We start from the raw sequence: 24,284 nt of genomic DNA on the forward strand, positions 1-24,284 counted from the left end.
CAATCTGCCAGCAAATTTTTTAACACTGGAAAGCTGGAAAAAATAATTGTGATGCATGTTAACAGTGAAAATGACTGAGGCATGAAGCTGAGAATCCTAATAAGTTTCGCATGGTTAGTAGATTGCATCTTTGTAATGATATGAGTATATAGAGGTGAATCAGACTTTAAATTTGAGGAAAATATTTTGATAACAGCAAGGGTGGTAAATTACCCCTGGGATCAAATTGAAGAATTTTTAGACTTAAGATGAATATCTGAATACTCTATATTTTCATTAATATTTCCATGGCAATGGCCTTCTTTACAAAATCAGTTTAGACCTCGATCCTGAAATCAGACAGCAGCGTAAGCAAACCACCGAGAGAGCACTGAGCCCCGTTGCCTTCAGTGAGGCTGTGCATCGGTTCAGTGATCTGTCCACGTAGATCCGATTGCAGAACAGAGGACTTAATGCATCTAGTACTGCAGGTATCCAGAAGTGAGACTAGGCCATAAAATGTCTATTTTACAAAATAATGTATTTAAATATCGCACCACATCAAAATGTTAGCTATGCAGTCCCTTCTGGTCTGTGAGGCATTTTTTACTGCACCCCAGATTGCAATGACTTTGGCTGTAATTGAACTGAGTGTTGCCAGTCACAGAGAGAGACCTACCAAGGCACAATTAAATTAGTGTAGCTCTGTTGAAGTCAGTGGTGCTACTTTGAGTTATACCAGCTGAAGATCTGTTGCTCGGACTCTAAGTGGCCTAATCCAAAGCCCAATGAAGTCAATAGAAAGACTCCAAATTACTTAAGTAGGCTTTTGTTCAGCACTTTAGTTACTTATATAGACTGTACACTGCCACAAAGGATACCCCTCACTAAATTTTTTTGCATCTGGAAACTTCCCCACCTCTCCTGACTGTTGATAAAAGTGAATCATTTCTGCCAAAGGCTATTAAAATCTGGTGAGAATTTATCAAGGGAATAGGTATTAAGTAAATCTCCTAGTTGCATGAGAGATTATTGCAAGATTTAACAATTTCTGACCAGTGTAATGCAAGAGCTCTCTCAGGTTGTTTCTACACCGCAATCCCAGGTGAGATTTCAGCTCAGGTAGATGCACCCACGCTAACACAGTTAAAAATAGCACTTGGGGGTGTACAAGGACCACAGGGTCTTGTGTTGCTGAAGCTTGTGTTGCAGTATCTACACTTCTGTTTTTAGCCATACGTAGACATGCAGACTCACCCCTGCGGCGCCTCCTGCTGGTGACTTCCGGGAATTAGCTCGATTCAGCTCTGGAGCACCCTCTGCAGGCCGGTGAGCCACCTGTCCTCTGGCCCCCGTGTCCCTCCCTGGACCTGGTGCCCTTTTACATGGGGTGCTGCCCCCCGGCAGTAACCCCTTTCTCTCTGGGTCTCCTCTCCTCGGGGAACCCCCACTCACTATCCCCACCTTGCCTCAGTATCAGGCCACTGCCAGTCATTGTCTAGCCCCACGCCCCGGGGCAGACTGCAGTATCAGCCACTCATCACTGGCAAGGAGGGTTTGGACCTGCTGCCTTGGCCTACCTGTGGGCTGCCCCCTGCAACCCCAGTACCTGTTAGCCCAATGCTAGGCCGCAGCCTGGGGCTTTCCAGGCTGGAGCTCCCCAGCTCCTCTGCCTTTCCCCAGCCCTGCTTCACTCAGGTACCTTATGTGCAGCTCCCTACAGCCAGGCCCTTCTCCCTCTACACAGAGAGAGAGACTGCTCCCTCTGGCTTCCCTGGCCTTCTTATAAGGCCCTGTTGCTCAGTTTGGGGCATGGCCCCAGCTGCAGCCACTTCCCCCAATCAGCCAAGGTTTTACTTTGCCCAGCCCTCTGCAGGGCTTTTCTAACCCCTCTAGGGCCGGAGCAGGTGCTCACCCCACTACACCATAATAGCAGGTGTAAAATTAGCTCAGATACATCTACCCGAGTGAGCTTCACATCTTGGTTTGCAGCACAGGCATCCCTCCGAATGCTACTCTTAACACTTCATGACAGGTAGATGATTTGGGGGTAGGGGTGGAGTGAGGTGAACGAATAGACCCCTACTTTTTTTAGTTGTTTGATCATTTTGCCTGACTGGAGTTGGGAAACAAGAGCATGGTTTAGCTTCTGTTTAGGAGCCAGCATTTATTCTCCTCAATTGAGCCGATTACCCGATTTTGTCTCCATGGTGGTGAATAGAGATATAGATGAATACTTTGTGATGATCACCAAGCACAGATATTTTTATGACCAAATTTTCAACACATGGCCAAATATTGGCCACGCTAATGTGTAAGGAATGCATTTGAATGAGGAGAAATAGGAATTTGTGTATAAGAACATAAGAATGGCCGTACTGGGTCAGACCAAAGGTCCATCTAGCCCAGTATCTGTCTACCGACAGTGGCCAATGCCAGGTTCCCCAGAGGGAGGGAACCTAACAGGCAATGATCAAGTGATCTCTCTCCTGCCATCCATCTCCATCCTCTGACGAACAGAGGCTAGGGACACCATTCTTACCCATTCTGGCTAATAGCCATTTATGGACTTAGCCACCATGAATTTATCCAGTTCCCTTTTAAACATTGTTATAGTCCTAGCCTTCACAACCTCCTCAGGTAAGGAGTTCCACAAGTTGACTGTGCGCTGCGTGAAGAAGAACTTCCTTTTATTTGTTTTAAACCTGCTGCCTATTAATTTCATTTGGTGACCCCTAGTTCTTGTATTATGGGAATAAGTAAATAACTTTTCCTTATCCACTTTCTCAACATCACTCATGATTTTATATACCTCTATCATATCCCCCCTTTGTCTTCTCTTTTCCAAGCTGAAGAGTCCTAGCCTCTTTAATCTTTCCTCGTATGGGACCCTCTCCAAACCCCTAATCATTTTAGTTGCCCTTTTCTGAACCTTTTCTAGTGCTAGAATATCTTTTTTGAGGTGAGGAGACCATATCTGTACACAGTATTTGAGGTGTGGGCGTACCATGGATTTATATAAGGGCAATAATATATTCTCAGTCTTATTCTCTATCTCCTTTTTAATGATTCCTAACATCCTGTTTGCTTTTTTGACCGCCTCTGCACACTGCGTGGACATTATCAGAGAACTATCCACGATGACTCCAAGATCTTTTTCCTGACTCGTTAAAGCTAAATTAGCCCCCATCATGTTGTATGTATAGTTGGGGTTATTTTTTCCAATGTGCATTACTTTACATTTATCCACATTAAATTTCATTTGCCATTTTGTTGCCCAATCACTTAGTTTTGTGAGATCTTTTTGAAGTTCTTCACAATCTGCTTTGGTCTTAACTATCTTGAGTAGTTTAGTATCATCTGCAAACTTTGCCACCTCACTGTTTACCCCTTTCTCCAGATCATTTATGAATAAATTGAATAGGATTGGTCCTAGGACTGACCCTTGGGGAACACCACTAGTTACCCCTCTCCATTCTGAGAATTTACCATTAATTCCTACCCTTTGTTCCCTGTCTTTTAACCAGTTCTCAATCCATGAAAGGACCTTCCCTTTTATCCCATGACAGCTTAATTTACGTAAGAGCCTTTGGTGAGGGACCTTGTCAAAGCCTTTCTGGAAATCTAAGTACACTATGTCCACCGGATCCCCCTTGTCCACATGTTTGTTGACCCCTTCAAAGAACTCTAATAGATTAGTAAGACATGATTTCCCTTTACAGAAACCATGTTGAGTATTGCTCAAGAGTTTGTTTTTCTATGTGTCTGAGATCGGTCACATTCTACTTCGACCTTGGAGCGGTGCACTGACACCAGTTCAACCCATCCTCCCCTCCCGGTGTGCTGGCTTTCCCCAAACATTAGGAAAATGCATGCTGGAAAAATTCCGTGAATGTTCTTGAACCGCCAATTGTCCTGTTCCGCATGCTTCTGGAAAGTGTCGCAGCTTCTCCCTCCTCGCCCCGCCTCCCTGGCTTCCCAGGCGCCACAGCATGGCAGCTGCATGCGTGCTGCTCTTATCGCACGTGCAGCTTGGGTCGCGGTCTCGCCGCTCGCAACTCCACGCGCTCCACAGTCAGATGCTGAGAACTCCTCGTGACAGCATCGCCCACCTCTTCCACAGTCAGGCGCAGACAGAAGCATGGTGGCAATGTGGCAGTGGGTGAGAATGAGGGCACAATGGGTCATGGGAGCAGCGACGCTGGTGCGGTGGGCCCGGCACAGACTGGTGGGTGTGGTGGTGTGAGTGCGCTGCAGCAGGTCTGGACACATGAGAGTGGCTGGGGAAAGCTGCACGCTGGAAGGCACTCTTGAACTGTGTCTGTGAACGAGACTGATGCTGGGCCAAGGATGCCAGGACCCCTGTGATGAGCTGCCCAGCCCTGAAGGCCCAGGCCCTCTATAGCTGCCCTAGAACTTTGCCACGCCGCACAGCTACACGGTCTACAAACCAACCCAGCCTACCGTGGGAAAATCCGTGCAGCTTGGTCATTGTTGAACAAGCAACGTCGCTGCGCTGTAGTGACTGCTTCAGTGACTGTCAGGAATGTCCAGATGGGCATAGCCCGCTGATGGCTGATGTCCAATCCGATGGCTATAGGGGGATCCAATGTCCACCTCCCCCCCCACAGCAGCCCAGCCATGCCTTCTACATTGGGGCTACTTCACGCAAGCTGTGGTGGACCAGGTGGGTGACCATGGGGACTTCCACCAACGTGGGTGGGGCAGTGGGTGGGTTTGGCCGGTTCAGGAAACTGTGTGGTCAGGAACTCTGTGTCTGTTTACGCGCTTCCAGGCGGGCAGGTTCTTCCCCCCGGGATGTTCACGCGTGGGGGATGCAGATGCAGATCCCCGGCCTCCGCCCACCCCCTGGCTCTACCCGCAGCCCCCGCCTTGGACAGCCTACATACAGGCGGGACAACTCCTGGCACCTGAAATGGGCTGAGTGTGTGTAATGTGGTGGTGTGTTGTGGAGGCCGTCTCAGGAGACTGGCGGACCACTGACTGCGCTGGGACCATGAAGCGAAAGAATATCCCTTGTGCTGCTTGCTTGCTGCTGTGCAATGATCTGAGTGGAGGCCAGGAGAGACCTTTTGGCGCTTGGGAGGTTGGAGAGAATCGCCTGGCTGCTGCTGCTTTGGGAGGTTGAGGCGTGAGAAGAGAGAAGCCGCTGGAAGCGGCCAGCATCAGGAAAGGGAGCTTTGGAGCGAGAGCCAGGCGAGAGCAGGGTAACCTGTGACTGTCCCACTGCCTTTTAGAGAACAACCAATTTTAGTTTTGACTTTCCCTTTTGTTTTTAAAACTATAAAACTAAGGATTAATTAATAGTAATTCTAAGGTTGTTTTTGTTTTTCTATTTATTTTTTTGAATTTTGTTGAACTCATGGGCAGTTTTCTGTGGTTGTGGGGGTGTGTGCACTGCAGGAGGGGGGTGTGGGGTGGGCTGTGGGTTATGGGTGGGGCTGGGATGGGGTGGGGGGGCGGGGAGGGAGGGGTGGGGTTGGGGAGTATCTGGGGCTGGACCCCTGGGAAGGGGAAGGGGTGGGGGGGTTGCACGGGAGGATGACAAATGAAGCCAGAGGTGGTGGGGAGGGATGCCTTTAATGAGGCCCCAGTCAGCCAAGCACACCCTGCATGGCAGGAACACACCACACAGCACACAACAAGCATACACACGGACCAGACTGGGTGCACACAGACTGTCACAAGACTGCAGTTGAGCTGCAGCCACTGCTGCATGGTGGCAGGCTGGCCTGCAGTCTCATGCAGTGACTGCACAAATTCCCACAGAACAATGACACCACATCTGACTTCAAACAGTCAGCCAGACAGACAGGAAAGCTGATAAAAATAACACAAACATACAAATAACTTTTGAACTTGCTTGGTTTTGGGGTTTGAAAAAGGAAAGCTTTGCACACACAACACAATTTGCTAAAGAAAGACAGGGGGCTATAGGTGCGACAGTTGTCTCTATGCTTGCTCCGCGGTGTGGTCTTGTCTTTATGGGGGGTTCTTGGCGACTCTCCGCCTTGTCACTTTGGACTTTGGGTGAGGGGGGGCTCTCCTTGCGTTGCTGGCAGGGGCCAGAACAGGCTGCAGCGCCTCTCCTCTTGGCTCTGCAGAACATCTACAAGGCGAGTCGCGCCGGCTGGTCTTCCTCCCGCCCTGCTCGCCTTCTGCCCTTCCTGCTTCCCCTCTGCGCAGGCTGCTCCTGCCTGCCGCCCCTCTGCTCTCTCGCCTGGCGATGCTGCTCGCTCCCGCCTCAGGTCCAGCCTCTGCTGTCTTTCTGCGCCCTCAGCTGTCTTCGCTTTCTTCCTTTTTCCGGCCTCCAGCCCGAGCTGGAGCTGTGGGAAGGAGCAGAGAAACAGTCCGTGAAGGTGAGGTGATTTCATGTTTGCCAACAATAAACACAACAGTAAAAGTTTTCATGTTCAAGACCAAAGAGGGAACTAAGTCTCAGAGATCTCAGTCTAGTCAGTTTCAGTTAACAAAGACTCATTGCTCTCAACTATAAAGAGAGGAGAGCGCATGGGAGAGGCGGCGCCATTGCACCTCTTTGCACAAAGTCCTGTAAAAGCCGCCTGCAGCCAAAAAGTCCTGGCTTGCCTTACAGTACATACTGCTTGCTACTGGTACTGGCAGCTTGCAGGCAAAAAGGCAAAATGCAAAGCCAGAAAAGCTCACGCCTTTAGCAGCCCCATGCTTGTTTGTTGTCTGTGGACTCTGACATGCTTGCTCTCTGGCGAGGTCATTGTTATGTGTTATAAAACTGCAATCACTGTTCATAAAACATTACACTACCATTAATAATAGTAACACTACACTAATAATTGTACTCAGATGCAGTATTTGCACACCGAGATGTGCCCATGAGGCCTGCATGTTACGGACCAGCGCCAGAGAGAGAGAGACCGCACTGCAACCAATGCAGACATATGCCAGTAATGCTATATATTCGATGTCCTGCGTGGAAGAGAGTCCTTCCCCAGCGAGGATCAACCTGCTCACCCTTCTTCGGAGCGACCATGCACGAACTGAGGGATGCGAGGAGAGCTTTGCTTAAATCGGAGAAGGACTATTTTCCTTCCTTTTTAATTGTTTGGACCTTGTTATTATTTTTATTATATAGTTTAATATATATTTATTTTTAATTTTTAAGATATTTTTTAAATTTTATTTTTAATTTTTTGATTTTACCTTAATTTAATATAATTCTTAATATATATTAATTTATATATATTTAATTTTTAAATTTTGTTTTTATTTTTAATATTTTTAATTATATAAATTTATAAAATATAAAATGTGTTGCACTTAATGCCTGATCCTTCCCCTCTGATTCTTCCCCTCCTGTCCTGGGGTTGGGGGGGGAGGGGGGGTAGGGAGGGTGAAGAGGGAGGGTGAGAGAGAAATCCTGGCAGGGGGATCGGCGTGGCGCGCGCCCATCCTCCAAGTCCCCCCTCCCCTTCTCCCCCTTCCCCATCTTCAACTGGGGAACTGTCCCGGGGAACTGTCCGTCTCACCCTATTCCGTCCTCGGGTGGGGTGTCACTGGTGGGGCACTGAGAATGGCATGCAGTAGATGCGGCATGCGGGCTGGGCTGGGCTAGCCGGGGCCCGCTGGGCCGCTCTTTTTGATTGACCTGACTTCTTTCTCTTCACTTTCTCGCTGGCACTCATCGCATCCCTGCTCCTTTGTCTTTCATTCATGCTTTTTTACCTTTCTCTTTCTCTCCTCGCTTGTTGGAGCGCAGCGCGAGAGCACAGACTCACACCCTCCTCGCCCACAGCTGATCAGATTCGGTCACTCCCGGACTTTCATTCTGGGGATTCTCTTTCTATTCTGGCTCTCTGCTGGAGAGCCTGAGCTGCTGCTCTGCTTGCAGCTGCGGAGCTCGCCCGAACCGCAACAGAGCGTCAAGATCAAAAACAAGGACAGGAAAATGAAATTCAAATTTTTTTTCGTGGCTGGCCTGTGGAGAATCAGAGAATCTGCTGGACTGCTGTCGCGCCAACACAGAACAGTGTGGTGCACTGGATATAGCCGGCTGCTGCTAAGTTCGATTAGCATCCACCCCAGCGCTAGAGCTAGCAAGCAAGGTTAGCGTTACTCCACCACCTGCCGAGGAGGGTAACCAAAGAAGAGCCTCCTCTCTAGTAGTAAAAATGCTTCTCCTGTGTGGATCGGTTGAGTTAGTTAGAAATTAACGCTGATAAATTCGAATTAAAGTCCTAGTGTAGACCAGGCCTGACAATTTTATTCTTTACTATTGTTTCAACTAATTTGCCCGGTACCGACGTTAGACTTTCTGGTCTGTAATTGCCAGGATCACCTCTAGAGCCCTTTTTAAATATTGGCGTTACATTAGCTAACTTCCAGTCATTGGGTACCGAAGCCAATTTAAAGGACAGGTTACAAACCTTAGTTAATAGTTCCGCAACTTCACATTTGAGTTCTTTCAGAACTCTTGGGTGAGTGCCATCTGGTCCCGGTGACTTGTTAATGTTGAGTTTATCAGTTAATTCCAAAACCTCCTCTAGTGACACTTCAATCTGTGACAGTTCCTCAGATTTGTCACCTACAAAAGCCAGCTCAGGTTTGGGAATCTCCCTAACATCCTCAGCCGTGAAGACTGAAGCAAAGAATCCATTTAGTTTCTCTGCAATTACTTTATCGTCTTTAAGCGCTCCTTTTGTATTTTGATCGTCAAGGGGCCCCACTGGTTGTTTAGCAGGCTTCCTGCTTCTGATGTACTTAAAAAACATTTTGTTATTACCTTTGGAGTTTTTGGCTAGCCGTTCTTCAAACTCCTCTTAGGCTTTTCTTATTACACTCTTGCACTTAAGTTGGCAGTGTTTGTGCTCCTTTCTATTTGCCTCACTAGGATTTGCCTTCCACTTGTGAGGCAAATAGAAAGGAGGACAAACACTGCCAATGCACATGGGGTGACCAGTGCTGCAGCTGCTGAACTTAGGGGAAAAGGGAGCTGGAGATGCTGAATTCCTTGTGTGAAGGTCTCAGTATTGTCATGATGAGGATACAGGCATCTGTTTTGCATGTAGAGTAATTGCATGCACAAAAAAGTGAGCACCATAGTTTGTGTCCGAGATCCAAATTTTTAGCCGTACTCTGTGTTTCTGCACTCCTGTTGTTTCCAAAAATATTACCAAGCCCTTTCAGAATTAACTGCTGAGGCACACATGCAAGATTGATAGGTGAAGCAGCTAGCACAGTTTTTGCTTGCCCGCTTTTATACACTGAACTGATTGTCCATGGAGAAGTGTTTGAAAACTGTCACTTGTTCGTGCAAACTCAGCTATTCAGTTTGTATGAACACCTGAATGCAGATTTTTGCACATGCAAAATGGGTACAGGTTCACTTCGGCGGGTGTAGTCAGTTTAGTGTACAAAAATCGGTGCACAAAAATGGAGGCCTCTAATGATTTGATCAGTGTTGCAAAATACTCTGAACAGTGAAAGGTGGGTTTTTGTACAGTCTGCCCTCTAGTGTACAGATGGCTGCCTTCAATAAAATAACACATGGAGAAAAGGAAATGAGAATGTAATGGTCTTAGATTATGCTAGGGTGACCAGATGTCCCGATTTTTATAGGGATAGTCCCGATTTTCAGGTCTTTTTCTTATATAGGCTCCTATTACCCCCCACCCCAGTCCCGATTTTTCACACTTGCTGTCTGGTCACCCTAGATTATACCCTCTTAAAACATTTTGACCAGTAGGTGTGCTTTAATCCATTTTAAACTGCATTATAATTAATACTAGGTCTTCATCTCAAAGGACAGTGTAACTTGCTTACAATAAACTCTCTTATAACGAAATTCCATTTATAGTGAAGAAGCATGAAAGTCTCCATTGTTTCAGTGTACAAATTGATTCATTTGGAATTTATTCCGGCACCGTATCCCGCTCTCATTAAAGGAGATGGCAAAATGCTTATTGACTTAACTTCCTACCCTCCAGCTAAGGGTAAAATTCTCCTCTGAGATCTTGATTATAAACACAGGGGAATTGTAGGTTCACTTTAAAAGTAAAATACTCCAGGGGTTGGATCTCGAGTCCGACATTCTGCTCCTCTGAGATGTGCCGCAGCGTGGTTTAGTGATGGCCCTCCATGCACATCTTAGAGGACAGCTTTGTCCTGTAAGGTTCTCCTCCTGCACAGAGATTTGCCAGCGTAGACACTTTTGCCCACATGGAGCCCCAGGGAAGCCATTGAAGAATGAGATGCTACTGCTTAAGCTAAAGGATCAGATCCACTAACTTGAACTCTATGGGATTCCACGTAAATAAGTCTTTTGCAGGATTAGGGCTGTAGTCTATTTTTTGGTGGGCCAGATGGTCCTGTCTCTGTAGAGTAGACCTGGCCTGAGAGCTTAACATGTAAGAGTCATGACAGCTCCTGGCCAAAAAACCCTACCCCAAGCAGAGATTTCCATAACTGGAGAAGAGCCAGAGATGCTAAGATATCTTACTAGGAAATTTACTATTGCTACTGTTAGAATTGCTTTTGACTGTAAAAGAATTGTAAAAACCCTGAGGTAGAGATGCTTGAATGTGGGAAGGGGACGGGAGCAATGTAGTGGCACTATGGAGGATGGCAACTTGGAAAGTCTGATGCACGGGTAGGGGTTTCAAGTGTGCCTTGGTGCTGTCGGCCTTTTGAAGAACAGTACACTAAAAATCGGGTAGTATCCTGGTTTAAGGAACTGCTTGTCAAGTGCCTCTTTACCCATCCCGCTTCTGTTTTCATAACCAGTGTTACTAAATTTAGGGAAGACCTGTTTCTTCAAGGGATCTGCTTAGTTTTGACTTCTGTAATTAGCTAACATGTACATTTCTGTTCCTCTTCATGCATTAATCTAATGGAGGAAAGAATTATGCATAGATGAAGTTAAAAGACATTAAGCGAGTCTGCCTTTGCATCTCCAATGAACTGAAACATACAGCCTTAGAAAATGTTGGGCTGCAGAGCATTCGGAGACGTTAACAGGGAGCAATGCCACGGTTTCATTTGTGTACAAATATCTTAGCAGTAACTCTTGTTATTTTGTATACCAATCTAATTTGTAGCACATAGCTATTTATTGCCAGTCACAGATGGGGAGGGTTGTTCTGGAGAATTTCAGGAATGAATTGAAAACAGCACATTGGGAGGATGGATGAGGTTTTATTCCCTGAAGAAAAATTGATATTTTGTCTTCTTTGCTATAGCGCTTCATGAAGGATCTGGCTAGAGCAGAAGAAGGAATGAAAGACTTAGAAGGATGAAATCATTACATTGTAATGGAAAACTGAAGGATATTGCAGAGAGGATTAAATAGAGACAGAAGGCTGTGCCCGAGTTAAAGGTAGGAACCAATACAAAATCTTCACCTTGTAAAGTCCTGTGGTGTCATGTCAGTGTTGCGATCACCAATGAAAAATAAGGTTATTAAGATAGAAACAAGAGAAGTTCTGAAAATCTAATAGTCTAAGCCAGACATTTCATATTAGTCAGTCATTTGGGTGAGTCAGTGATACAGGATCCTTCTAGGAGCGCATGGTGAAGCAGGTGACCACGTTCCCTGGATTCCAGTAATGCTTGTCGTAATAAGGCAGCTGTTTGGTGAAATGCAGCAAAGCACAAACGGGTGTAATGATGCTACACACAGCAAGGGTTGGTGTGACTTCTTGCCGCGTAAAGTGTTTAGACATGCATGATATGCTTCTCTATGCACTCAGAAGATTGTGGGTTAATTCCCATTAGGGGGAAATGTGGAAAATCGACCTAGTGAGTCTTTTAAGTTTGCAAAAAATTGCACCGTAGTCCCAGTGAAATCAAGAGGCCAGGATTGGGGCCAGTGGCTGCTTCCTGTGTTCTGTGATGCAAAAAATATATTGAGTTTGTGCTGAGACCAGCCTCACCCTCAGTACAGTTATGGAGTGTTGAAATCCTAGTGATCTGTTATCTTATTGTTCTGGGCTTATGTGCATTAAATCAGATATGCAACAAAGAGCATCAATTCACTCTGCCTCCCCGCAAACACGCACATGGGAATTTATGTAGATTTTAAAGATGCAGAACAAAACATAGCAAATTATTCTCATAGATCAAAATAGAGCCAGTACAAAATATGCTCATAAATGCTGGAAATTTTCTTTTGTCCCGTATGAAGACAGGAGATTGTAGTTAGTAATTTACAACAAAGTGATGCTGTTTTTCTTAGTCATTCTGTATTCTCTCCAGGTAGGTATATTGCATTCATTATTGGAAACCAGCCATGATATCAGATGAGGGTAGAGTATTTAGGTAGGGAAAGTGGGTGTGGTTTGGGGGGCGGACTCCAGTCTACTGACTTCGGACCTATCTCCATAGTTGAAAGAGGAAGACGTGCACATACCTAAAATGCAAATAAAAGAGCCAAAAGAGAAAAATCAGAGTTTAGAGAGGTTGAACTATCTGACTTCTGTGGTCCTACAGGAATTATGAAATCCTAGTCTCTATTTTGTTCTTGTACTTCTAATGAGCGAGTTCCTTTGAAAATTTTGAGTGCGGTTCTTGGGTCCCACCAAGCTACATTTTCCACAGGGCTGAGGAAGGAGCAAAAATGGATGAAAAATGCCTGATCCTGGGGGTAACCAGGGCTGAGCTGTCCTCAGCATAAATTAGAGGCAGCTTTCATCTATTCTGGTTGCAAATGTCCCCTGGCGGCTGTCCTGCTGCCTTCAGATCACTGAAGCGTAAGGTGCTTTTCTGCTCCTCATGCTCCAGGAATTTCCCTACTCAAGGGGGAGCCCCACAATTGCTCACTTAGGGCAGTTTTCTGGCCTCTTTAGGTCATGTGAGTGATGAAGGGATGCCGCACTGGGGGAAAACTATCTGTCCCATTGTCTCCTCTTGCAAGCTTCCAGCCAGGATAGCTTTCCTCCCCAAGTGAAGAAAATCTTTTTAAACTTCAGAAGTCGCTGCAGACATTGAGAGGCAATGCAAAGTGGAGGCCAGGAGTGCAGTGACCCTACACCCCATGTGTGTACACAAGACGTCACACTCTGTGAAGATAAAGTCAGACAGTTGTTTCCACAAAGGGTCACATACATCTATACCAAATAATATCTGCAGTGCAGATTCTCCTTTGCCCTGGTCTACACTGGGGGGATCGATTTAAGTTACACAACTTCAGTTATGTGAATAATGTAGCTGAGGTCGACGTACTTAGATCGACTTACCGTGGTGTCTTCACTGCAGTGAGTCGACTGCTGCCACTCCCCCGTTGACTCTGCCTGCGCCTCTCACAGCCCTGGAGTACAGGAGTTGATGGGAGAGTGCTCGGGGTCGATTTATCACGTCTAATCTAGACATGATAAATCAATCCCCCCTAGATCGATCGCTGCCCGCCAATCTGGGGGGTATTGTAGACATACCCTTTGTTTCCACGTGAGATGATCCCTGTTAAATAAGGAACTGAAGTCTTGGACCTTTACTTGTGCAAAAGATGATAGGATAGCCACTGACCTCTTCACAATGCGCTGAATTCTGCGGTCCTTCCTCAAAGAACCTACTGTCCAATCTAAGGGTGCCTAATGCCCTTGACAATGTGATCCCAAGCAACTTGTCCAGGGTCGCACAGGAAATCTGTAGTGGAGCCAGTAAATTGAAGCCAGGTCTCCCACGTTCCAGGTTAGTGCCCGACCCGCTGGACCAGCTGTCTGCCTCTCTCCTGTATGCTAGGATAGCTGAGGGTAAAACTGACTCTAAAATCAGGTATGAGGATGGGTACAGATAGCAACAGAGTAGATTAACCCTGGGTACGGCTACACTGTGGTTTAAAACCGGCAACAGAGAGTATCCGAGCCCAGGCAATCACGGTATGGTGCTGAAACTGCAGTATAAATGTTTGGGCTCGGGCTCTGAAACCCACCCTCCTGCCTGGGCTTCAGAACCGGAGCCCAAACATTTGAGCTGCTGTTTTAGTGTCATAGCATGAGCCCCTGAATCTGTCCACCTGGGCTCTGAGACTTACTGCCACGGGTATTGAAATGCACTAGAGATGTACCCTTGAAATCTGAGTGGAAGCAGTGAGATTGAAGAAGGGGCTGCCTGAGGAAAAGGCACACATTTAGGATTAGGCAGAGATACAAAGGCAGCATTAAAGAAGACTTTGTGGAGAGTAGCCAGCTTGCAGCTCTAAATGAAATGCAGTCTCATCTGTTAGTCTATAAGGTGCCACAGGATTCTTTGCTGCTTCTACAGAACCAGACTAACACGGCTACCCCTCTGATACTAGTCTCAGGTGAGTATCTAACCCTCTCTCTGTTACTCTAGTTATATCTAGCATTAGTGAGAGTCAAGCCCAGATAAGATTTGGGATCGGTATTGCCTTGAACTTTAATTGAAGTGCATCTCTGGTGGTCACTGTCTTAGCTGAGACACCAGGTACTGAACCGGGAACCCCACAGATAAAAGCATAAGCTATTGAGGCATGAGATGAAGAGCCAGAGCGCGCTCTCTGGGGCTGTTGCAGATTCACCTCTGCAGATCAGCACAGCGGGATACTTGTAACACACTCACCGGAGCGCTACACTCCCTTTATTCTCTCTCCTTTAGCAGCAACAAGTCACCATCTTCGTTCCAGACAGAGAAGTGGGGACTTGGGACGGGTCCGAGGTTGGGAGTTTCTTTTACACAACGGTCCCTTAGAAGTAGACTTTATCACAAGACCAGCAGAGGGAGCTGTACGAATAGCATAGTTACTAGCCAGCATCTTCCACTGTGGGAATAAGAAGAATAACACATTCAGCCTCCTTATGGCAGGAGAGACTTGGCCCATCTGCCTCCCCCGCTCGCCTATGCATAGGCTGACCAGATAGCAAGTGTGAAAAATCAGGACAGGGAGTGGGAGGTAATAGGAGCATATAGAAGTAAAAGCCCCGAATATCGGGACTGTCCCCAGGGCCGCCCAGAGAATTCCCGGGGCCTGCGGTCTTCGGCGGCGGGGGGCCCCGCTTCGACGGTAATTCAGCGGCGTGGGGGGCCCCTTCCGTTCCGGGACCCGCTGCCGAAGTGCCCCGAAGACCCGCGGCGGGAGCCCCCTGCCACTGAAGTGCAGCCGGGTCTTCGGCGGTAATTCGGCGGCGGGGGGGCCCCGCCGCAGGTCTTCAGGGCACTTCGGTGGCAGGTCCCGGAACGGAAGGGCCCCCCGCCGCCGAGCTACCGACGAAGACGTGGCTGCATTGCGGCGGCGGGTCCCACTTCGGCGGTAATTCGCCGGCGGGGGGTCCTTCCACCCCGGAGCGGAAGGACCCCCCGCCGGCGAAGACCAGGAGCGGAAGACGGTCCAGGGGGCCCGCGCCCCACAAGAGTTTTCTGGGCCCCCCAGAGCGAGTGAAGGACCCTGCTCCAGGGGCCCCAAAAAACTCACGTGGGGGCCCCGGCGGGACCCGGGGCCTGGGGCAAATTGCCCCTCCTGCCCCCACCTCTGGGCGGCCCTGACTGTCCCTATAAAATCGGGACATCTGATCACCTTACCTATGCAGTAGCACTGCAGTCTGATTCCCTGTCAACTGGCTAGTCCTATGGTGTTCACTTGAACAATATTGAAAGGAGAAAGTGTGTGTGGGGGGGGGGGGCGCAACCTCAGCCCCATCTCCTCTCACGATGTCCTAGGTAGCTTAATTACCAGCTGAGATCCTTCAGAATCCTGCAAACACATAGAAGCTGAAAGCTAACATTAATGAATGTTTTCTCCTGTGCTGGATTTAGACTTTAATTCACACAATTCTCACCCAAATCTCAGTTTAAAAAATTAGACACTGGAAACTTTGACTTGTTCCAGAGTTGTTGTTGTTTTTCTCTCTCCTATGATTATAATTGAGATGATTTCTTAATGAAATACTGATGACAATCCTTGGAACATTTAGAGATGAAATAGCTGCTATAAATGTGCTCTGGCATGATGAGCAAACAGCTGGAAAATGTGCCTCTCCTGCAATATTCCAATGGTATGAAGCATCATCAAGAGCTATTCATTAGGGTTGCATTATGCACACATCCCATATGTCTGAGAATAAATAATCCGTAACCCACACTTCATGAGGGTATGTCCCAAATGTGCAGTAGGCAGGCGACAGACTCCTCACTGGGATGGCAGACATGGTGCCATCAGCTCCGTAGTATGCCGAAAGGAATAGGAAAGTAAATCCCCTCTATCATCACTGTGAGTTCCCATATTGGGAAACAGATGGTGCTCTTCTACGATTGTACCTGGTGTGAGACTACTGCATAATTTATCAGTATAGAAACATGAATTGTATTCCAGGGACTGCTGTGTTTGCAGTCCTGTGTTTTGGTTTTTTTGTTTGTTTTTTTGTTTTGGTCAGGCTAAAATTGAATTATATTTAGCTAATTCCCCTCTCTCCACATACACAGTGGTTTAGGGAACATAGTACCAGCCACGATTTACTAGAAGAATGCCTAAATATATGATGCCCTTACCATTCCTCCAGTGAAACCCTAAATCACATTCATGAGTTGTGCTCTATGAGCCTTATTTTGAAGGTGCTGGTTGCCTCCTGTAGGGTACTGAGTGCCCTTAACATCTCCTAGACTTCAGTGGATGTTTAAGGGTACTCAGCCTCTTGCCAAAATGGAGTCTATGAACTATGTAGGATCAGAAAGAGGGTCACAGCCACTGATACCCCTTGGTGTACCTCGTTCTTCCTGCGGCTCTATTCCTTTTGTGCCCATTGCAAGACTCGACAAGAGGGTAAAACAGGACAGGAGGCCATGAACAAAGGTGACGTAAAGCCAGTGGTCCTCCATCCCCTCTCTAGCTGTAATTGGGAGTCCCCTCCCATGTATCAGTATGGGATGCGCAGTGTAGAGTGGTCTTGATCCCATTAGCAGCCCCTAAGATGAGGACAAGCAGCAGCAAGACATCATCTAGCAACCTATTCAAACAGCTAATTGGTGAGTGGCAGGTAGTTTTATAGTGTCCAGGTCCCACTCCATGACCACATGGAAGTTCCCAGACATCCTCTTCCTCCTCCAGATGGCTTCCCGGAGCTGGCCAAGCTCACATAATGCTCTCTCCAAGGAGGATGAGGCGAACACGTTATTCTTCTGCAGTCTTGGCCAATGAAAATCGCACCTATTAAACACAAACCATTGATTAGCTCGGGCAGCCCACACACCTGTTCTGCATCCCGTTGGGTACAAAGAAATGTATTTTCTTTTTAAAAGCTCTTCAGACCCCCTCCCATCCAGCCTTTTAAAAAGTCATTTGCCAACAGGGAGCAGTCAGGTTCCAGTGTGTTCCATTCTGTGTGTGAGGAGGGAAACGTGTGGCACTGTGGTTACCGCTGTGTGGTGATTGTTAGCAAATGCAGAACTTTTACTTGTATCCATTGTAACAGGCATAAAAAGCCACTCGCTTGAATGTTTCTAGACTAGCTGCCTAGGCCATGGGGGGGTTCAGAATGGCACACAATGGAGCTGGAGTTGGGGCTGAGGAAACTATGGGGAGCCTGAAACAGGAAAATATTTCACATTTAGAATCATTTCTGTTCTCTGCTCTTCTACCTGTCTCTGACAATGCAGCTGCTTTTTGAGTCTACAACAAGAAAGTCCGAAATGCCAGCCTAGCGCCAAGCAATGCTGCGTACTCCTCCAGACTGGCTCTATCAGTCTCTGCATGTTCCCACATGCTCTGCTTGTCCTTTCCTGAGTTCTCATGCTTCACTTTCCCCCTCGATAGCCTGAAAAAAAAAAAAAAAAAAGGGCAAGACTTTGTCAGTGAATTTCTAATTTCTGGCACTGTGCTTCTCCCCCTGTGGTTAGTCTGCCACACCAGCTGGGGTGCTGTTATGATGACTTGGATCTCTGCTGCACACCCACACATTACTGTAAATCACAGAGCTGAGGCAAAGGCCTGATCCAGGGGTCAGCAACCTTCCAGAAGGGTGTGCCAAGTCTTCGTTTGTTCACTCTGATTTAAGGTTTCACGTACCAGTCATACATGTTAATGTTTTTAGAAGGTCTCTTTCTATAAGTCTATAATATATAACTAAACGATTGTTGTATGTAAAGTAAATAAGGTTTTAAAAATGTTTAAGCAGCTTCATTTAAAATTAAATTAAAATGTGGAGCCCCCTGGACCGGTGGCCAGGACCTGGGCAGTGTGAGTGCAACTGAAAATCAGCTCACATGCTGCCTTTGGCACACATGCCATAGGTTGCCTACCCCGGCTTGATCCTTCCCCCCCATTCGAATCAATGGGAGTCTTGCCTTGACTTCCGGGAGAGCAGAATTGGCCGCAAAGTGCTGCAGGAAGCCAGGCTCAGTGCAGCCTGGCAGCAGGACTGATGGAGTAGCATCCAAAGGGACAGCAGCAGAGGCTCAAGGACTTAAAAATAAATCTGCTTCTCTTCCCCAGGCAGGACAGGTGGTAGCAGGTGGAGGTAACTGGGGTGGCCAATTGCTGACACTCATCAGCGTTACTCCATGGCCTTCAGGGGGAGCAGACTGTCTCTCACTCTCCCAGTGCGCAGAGTCTTGTATTTGGGTTGCGGTCTGTGCGTAGGACACCTGCCACTTGTTCTTGTTCTGTCACTCTCCCCTGGATCGTTGTTGTTTGCTTTTTCAGAGGGGCGAGGCCTCTCTTTCCTCTCTCCTTTACGGGGCTGACTCAGCTCATGTTGTCACAATGGACTGGGCAGTCAGGACTTCACCCTCTCCAGTTTCCCTTTCTAACTTCCTTTTTCATTGTTTGTGTTTCGGACACGTCCAAATGTCAGTGTTCCCATTGGAGGTTGCGTCTGATAAAACCCACTGCGAGTGTCAGTCCTTTCCCTTGCTGCACGAATTTTTCTTTTAAAAAAGTTTTTGGAATGAGTGGTCTTGCTACTAAAGGATTCCTCTGAGCAGCCCTTTGAATAAAAAATACGTAGATGTTTCAGATGTATACTATAATTGCACTTGTTCGTATCTGTGTAGAAAGGACCCATGATCTGATGTGGCCTCGCCAGAGATTTCTGAAAATTGTGAGGCCTGAGGGGACAGGGAACTAGTCACAGAGTGGTCCCATATGTCACATCTTAGACTCTAAGTCTAAGGGGCTGGGAGACAGGACTCTTATGTTCTATTCCCAGATACGCTACTTACTTGCTCTGTGACTTGGCAACTCCATAGACTTCTCTGTATATTTCCCTATTTCCAAGGGTGTTGTGAAACTCGGTGAGTTAATGTTTGTAAAATGCTTTGAGAACTCCTGACGAAAAATGCTGGTCCAGTGCAAAGTATTAACTATCGGCTGGCCACACGAGACTGTTAATAATTGTTACTTGGAATTGTCGCACGTTAGTGTCTCAGCATGGAGGGAGGTAGCACTGCAGCTGTCTTACTTCTCTGGATAAACAGAAGACATTGCTCTCCAAGGGTGTCCATTTCACTCCTTTCAGAAGCACTGCGTGCCGGGAAAAGAAAAGGAAATGCAGTGCAATATTAGGCCAGGATCTAAAACCCATTGAAATCAGCTAGAGTCTTTCCATTGACTTAAATGGACTTTGGATCAGGCCCAAAGTGTGTTAATTAGTCTTTATCTCTGTTGTCTTCTGAGGATAAAAATACATTTAAAAGGCTACTTTACTAGTTTCTCTGTTCTTGGTTATTGTGACTCTCTCCATCAGAGAGCATGGCTTCATGCTTACCATATATGCTGCTCCTCCACTAAGTAGCCAGTAGCTTGCAAACGCGTTGAATGACCCAGCTTCAGCTTTAATTTTAACAGAGGTCAGAGCCCTACAAAATGGATGTGATTCCCCCTGGAGTATGCGGTTGAAATACCTTGTGTTACTGGAGTTGTTTTTTGCATGGTGAAGCGCCCTGGATAACTCAGAGATTCGATTTCTAGATGTGTGCACTACATCAAAGCACTGTTTGTGCCAAAGTGAATCTGCTGTAATAAACAAAGCCTATTGATTTATCACCTTTCTGAATCCTAGATTATCATTGACTTTTTGTTGCCCAGACTGTCATTTGTTGTACAAGTACTTTGCTAACAGAAAGGAGTATTCATTGCCCTCGGAATGGGTAATACCATTTTTAATCACTCTTGCTTGCAATCTTATCATGCATGCCCTCTGCGTACACAATGCACTCACAAAATGCATTGTTTGGTATCGCTCAGAATATTTTTGGTACTGGCAGCTTGCTAAAGTTGATGCCATAAACCTACAGCTATCCCTCCTTTTCAACAGTGCCATGTTTGCCCTGGCATGTATCCCTCCTATTGCAAAAGTCTTTTAGAAAAGTGCACAGTGTTTTGAAGCTCATTTTTAAAATCCTATATGGGCATGTTACAAACACCACTGATGTAAGTTGGAAAACTCCCACTGATATCAGTGGGCTTTGGATGACAGCACTATTGGGAGGAGATATCTCAGCGGTTTGAGCATTGGCCTGCTAAACCCAGGGTTGAGAGTTCAGTCCTTGAGGGGGCCATTTAGGGAACTGGGGTAAAAATCTGTCTGGAGATTGGTCCTGCTTTGAGCAGCAGGTTGGACTAGATGACCTCCTGAGGTCCCTTCCAACCCTGATATTCTATGAATTTGCACCACTCTTTCCTTCAAACATGAAAACATCTCTGATGAGAAGGGCTTTAAGCTACAGTCAACACTCAGGCAGAGGCGCTTAGAGGGTGTGTGCACAAGGGAAGTACAGTGGTCCAGGAGCAGCTGCTAGACCCTTTCCAGGGTACATTTTGTCCCCCATTCCCTGCCTCTTGAACAGACCCATCTCCGCTGGCCATTGAGAAAGGAAACCGGGTTATGAACTTGTCTCCTCTTGTGGGGTATGAAGTTAAGTATTTATGTAATGGTAGCCTCCAAAGGGCACATTTCGGATTGGGACCCCATTGTGCTGAGTGTTGTACAAACACAGCAAGAGATAGTCCTTGCCCGGGGGGCTTGCAATCTGAAATTGCAGATGGAGGGTAGATGGTGGGGATACAACATACAAGTCAATGGATTTGGTGAAGACTTGGTTCAGCTTTGTTAGTCACATGGAGTTTGAGGAGGAGATGAAGGGAGAAGGGGAGAGAAAGAGGGGAAGGTGAACAGATGCAGTTGTCCCCTTCCTAGCCATGATAGTCAGACTGGGTTTTGCAGGTACCCTGGCGGAAGTGAGTCTTCAGTGGGAGATTTGAAGGAAGAAAAGCTAGTGGCTGTTTGGATTTTATCAGCGTGTTTTCTCCTTGTATAAGGGTAGCATGGGAGAAAGCACAGAGGTGTTTAAATTAGTCCCTTGATCATTATGTGGTGGCATGCCGGGGTCAGGATTGGGTGTGACCTTGGGCAGGGATTCCGGGGGAAGAAGAAAATAAAGGCCTTGCATCCTTTAGCTCTGCCATGTGCAGCTCTGTAACGTCTCATCAAAGGCAGAACCTTGCTCTGAGTTACGCTCATTCTGAAGAGTTCAGCATCCCAGGTTAGTCATCCTGAGAGAATGAATGCACCTAGAATATAATTACAAGAGTGAGTCATCGTTTGTCACTTTTTAAAAAAAAAATCCATGTCAGGAGAGAGTGGTGTATTTTGGGGCTGTTATTTTGTTTTCTGGACTATATGTATCTCTCGCAATGCTGAATTTAACTATCTCACTTACACTTCCTAGTACAATGCAGTGCTACAGATCTTTGCTCGGTATTTAGATTATGCACTAATTCTACCCCATTTGCCATAGAAACCTGGGAGGGAGATTGAAAATTGAATAACAAACCTTTATGCTCATGTACATTGGTCTGGATTGACATGCAGTACCCAGCCAGTTCAACAGCAGGATCCCATGCTATGGTTGGATTTATTTTGTTGATGTTGTTCACCCTTTGAAAATCAAACAATTGTAGTAACCACCTATAATTATGCATACACCTGTTTGTCCAGTGGGACCCCAAAGCATGTTGCACACTTAGCAAGCTAGTGTGCAAGAGTTGTGCACCTACTACTGCAATGCAACCAGCTCTGGAGGGAAACATGACAGTAGTTTAACAGCTCACAGTAACGCTGCACAGCAGTTGAGGACCAGAAGTGATGAGTACAACCCTCTCTAATTGAAACTGAGGAGGAAAGCAGGTATTTAGGTAGGCCCAATGCCACTCTACAGGTTGGAATTTGATGAGGACACAGCACAAAATCGCAGTGAAGTCTAGAACAGTATTGCCAACCCCAAAAGTTGAAAAGTCATGCGATTGGGCCCCAAATCATGAGACTTTAAAACAAATGTGGGCCGTTTTTCTGATTTACGAGCTCCCGCTGCCCACCCTCAATAGGTGAGTGAAAATTGGTGGTGTCAATTTATAGCAAGAGACACGATTTTGGCCACCACACCTTTATATAAATCGATTTTGTGTCATAGTCCCCACATTAACTCTGTACCTCAGCCCCAAAATCAGTTAATGTTGTGCCTCCCTCTAATCCCTCACCTCTGCCCCACCTACCCAGCCCCATAGCTGTTCTGTGCCCCACAGCCTCACATCTCTCCCTTTCCCCTCATAGCAGGTCTCTGCTCCTCCTGCAGCGGTGGGGGTGTTTCATCCCTTCCCAGACCTGGTGGTGGGGAGGGCGGCTCCAGGGGCCGCTGGCCGGCCGGCGACACAGACACACAGGGTTAGGGGACATCTCCAAGGCATCTCCTCTTCCCCTTCCGAGGCCTAGTGTTAGGGAGGGGAGGGAGGGACCCATTTTTCATAGAAGGGGAGGGAGAAGCAAAGAGCAGATTCCCCCCCCCCCCCCGCCCGCATCCCTATCTGAGCTGCATCTTCTTGTCCCGCCCCTCCAAAAACTTCCTCTGCTGAATCCTGAGGGGTTGGAGGAGAGCTCTGGTGCCTGTCTCCTGTAACACCTCTGACTGGCTGTTCTTCCCCAGAGAGCAGGGAAGCGGGGAAGGCAGCCACTTGGAGGGGTTTTCCCCAGGGCAGGTGACAATTGCATGGGGGCTGGAGTTTCTTCTGATCCTGGGATGTGCTGCAGCAGGAGCTACAATTGCAATCCTGAGGGTTGGCAACACTGCTATAAAGTCCATGTAGGAGTAAGAGTACCGGGCTGGGCCTTAGGCATTGAAGGGCTCCATAAAGACCCTTGGTGTAAACAGTATCTCCCATCCTCAATTCCCGGGCTCGCGATCGCCTGTCCTCCATGTCAGTACTTTCTAAAGAAGGGTAATTCCCAGCATGTCAGATCTGCATTTAAACTACACCCCAGCTAATGCAGTGGCATGCCGTTCGATGCAGGTAGCTAGCCAAATGTGGGTGGCTAGCCCGATGTGAAAAGGCCAAGGTTGTACAGTGGCTATATTCCATTTCTGGGAATAAACAAGGCAAAACATTTGTAATTCCTCTCTTGTGAGGATTTTGACTTGGCTGCTAGGAATCATTTCACGGGACAGTCAGGCTGGGAAATGGCCCGAACACCCTGTTCGCAGCAATGGCATATGATTTTTAGCCATCCTTTGATTCTGCAATTAAAAAAGTGGAAGCTTCATCATTTTCTGGTGCCCCACCATAACCCACCCTTTCCCCAATGGGTGCGCCAGCTACCTAAGAGTTTCCAATTTTCCACTCTGCCAAGTCTGACTTTTTTTTTCTTATTTCCTCCAGATGTTAGGGGGAGTGGCGTTAAGTGCAAAATGATTTCCTGTGCTTCTTGAGCTGCCCTGGCGAGTCCAGCTGGGTGGGCAAGGTGCTGCCTCAAAGCTCCAAGCATTTGGTGTGTTTTGCTGGCTCTGTTCCTCTAAAGCGTTTATGACAGAGGAAGCGGGCAGGGCAGAATGTGTCTCCCTTGGTCCCATGCTCTTCTCCAGTGCAGAAATGGATCCTGCTAGAGTGCAGCTAGACCTATTGGGGAATCTAAGCAGTGTCTCTGCCAATTCAGGATTGCTCCCTGCAGCTCTCGGACAGGATTAAAGAAATTAGAGTGGGTATGCTTGAAGCAGGCAGACTTCCTGAACTAACTGCTGGTTCAAAGTTGGCTAGAGGGATTCTCTTCCTAGTGGTGTTGGGTGGGAGGGGATTAGCCTTTGCTAACGAAAGGGCAGCCTATTCGGTAGCCTTCTCCCAAGCTGTACAAAGATCAGTAAAGACAGAGTTCATCTGCTACCAGAGTTTTATTTAGATTAATCAAGTTTAGGAACTAGACAGGCTGACAGATTTTTCAGAACGCTTGCTGTGATGAAGTCAGGAGCTGCGGAGGATTCAGTGGAGAAGAAAAAGGAATTCTCTCTGCACTTGTAGCCTCTGTGTGTTTGTGTGTTTT

The 24,284-nt window shown here is 47.1% G+C and overlaps 1 protein-coding gene across 2 annotated transcripts in view; it reads left to right on the forward strand.

Moving 5' to 3' along the window:
- Positions 1-24,284, forward strand: part of FRMD4B (FERM domain containing 4B) — a 194,210-nt gene that overhangs the window by 41,525 nt on the left and 128,401 nt on the right. The window contains exon 2 of one of the 2 annotated variants that reach the window (XM_039482197.1): positions 11,214-11,350. The exons of the other annotated variant lie outside the window; for it this stretch is intronic. The gene's annotated coding sequence lies outside the window, so the exon portion shown is untranslated. The remainder of the gene's footprint in view (positions 1-11,213; positions 11,351-24,284) is intronic. 2 annotated transcript variants of the gene reach the window in all.

This window comes from Mauremys reevesii, linkage group 7, assembly GCF_016161935.1.
Source record: "Mauremys reevesii isolate NIE-2019 linkage group 7, ASM1616193v1, whole genome shotgun sequence".
NCBI lineage: Eukaryota > Metazoa > Chordata > Testudines > Geoemydidae > Mauremys > Mauremys reevesii.